The sequence below is a fragment of the Cynoglossus semilaevis genome, chromosome 3 (genome assembly GCF_000523025.1).
Source record: "Cynoglossus semilaevis isolate Cse_v1.0 chromosome 3, Cse_v1.0, whole genome shotgun sequence".
Classification (NCBI taxonomy): Eukaryota; Metazoa; Chordata; class Actinopteri; order Pleuronectiformes; family Cynoglossidae; genus Cynoglossus; species Cynoglossus semilaevis.
Window position 1 is genome coordinate 16,242,389 of NC_024309.1, and position 1,320 is coordinate 16,243,708.

Consider the following 1,320-nt stretch of genomic DNA (forward strand, 5'->3'; position numbering starts at 1 on the left):
GTCAGGATCCAGGCCGTGTTGTCTACAAAAAAAAAAGACAAACTGAATGAACAGAACTCTGATTTAAGGTCAGCTCTGAGACCTGGATCTGGATCTGGATCTGGAGGTGGTACCTTTGTTATCACGGACAGAGAAGTTGGCCTTCCCAGCAGCCTCCTGTGCCAGGCTGAAGAAGAACCGATGTCCTCCCAGCGGCTCGTCGGGGTCTGTGGCGCTGATGGTTTGGATCCTCTGGGAAGAGAACCGCAGCACTGATGAGCAACCACTAGAACTCCAGGTAAATGACATGGACTTCCTGATTCTCTGAGGCCCAGCCTCGTCAAACTCACGTGATTGGCCTTCGTGTTCTCGCACACAAACGTCTCGTAGTCGGTGGCGAAGGTTGGAGCGTTGTCGTTGACGTCTAGAACCTTGATGTAAACAGGAACACGGCTGATCTGCTGAGGGTTGTCTGTCAAAAACAGCTAACGGTTAGCCAAAACTGCAATGATGTCAGCTAAAAGTTTCAAAGTTCAACATGTTACGGTCACCGACTGGTTGGTGGAAGAAGATAACTGAAAGTTAGCATCTCCTTTGTTGGAAGATAAAGGTTAGCTGCAGCTCTAAACCTTAGCATCTGTGTCTAACCACAGTCTGTTTCCTGTCGTAGGTTGTCGGTTTGACTCTTCACTCACTGAACTCCGTGGCGGTGACGCTGATGTTGTGCCAGGAGTTCTCCTCTCGGTCCAGGTCTTTGAGGATGAACAAGGAGCCGTTTCCTGCGTGGATGTTAAAGACGCGGTCCATGTCGGTACGACGGTCGATGGAGTATCTGCACACACACACACAGAGTTTTGGGTGTTAGTGTGGTTGAAGACGAGCTGGGAAAGTTTCAGGTACGTTTTTTTGGCGTTGATTTAAATATTTTTAGGCTAACTTTTAGCTTCGTTCTCATCTTCAGTTCTTCACCAATGTATTACATGTTTTTCTTGTTTTTACTCCGGAGGAGTTTCTTTATCTATTGTTGCTAAATTACTAATGTTAAGCTAACTGTGCTGTAGCGTTGTTAGCTAACTTTAAATGTTCTTTTCCTGTTTGACATCAGAAAGTTTAGGGAACGTTTAATGTGTTTTTTTTTTTTAAACTTTTCAGTCATATTTCTGCTGAGGTCTGAACCCGACCTCTGACTGTTCCTCCATCAGTTCTTTAGCTTTTTTTTTTACAATAACATGGTCTGTTGTTTTTGTTTAAATTATAGCCTTTTTAGGGCTAATGCATTTTCAGTCTATATTTAGCGCAGCGCTAACAGGTTAGCCAGCAGTGAAGTGTTTTTTTTTCTGC

At 44.5% G+C, this 1,320-nt stretch overlaps 1 long non-coding RNA gene across 1 annotated transcript in view; it reads left to right on the plus strand.

Annotated features, from left to right (window-relative positions):
• Positions 1-57: 57 nt before the first annotated feature.
• The window catches only part of LOC112486816 (uncharacterized), a 1,780-nt gene continuing 517 nt past the window's right edge, over positions 58-1,320 (plus strand). Inside the window, exons 1-2 of the long non-coding RNA XR_003049301.1 lie at positions 58-277; positions 650-875. This is a non-coding gene — a long non-coding RNA (uncharacterized LOC112486816). The remainder of the gene's footprint in view (positions 278-649; positions 876-1,320) is intronic.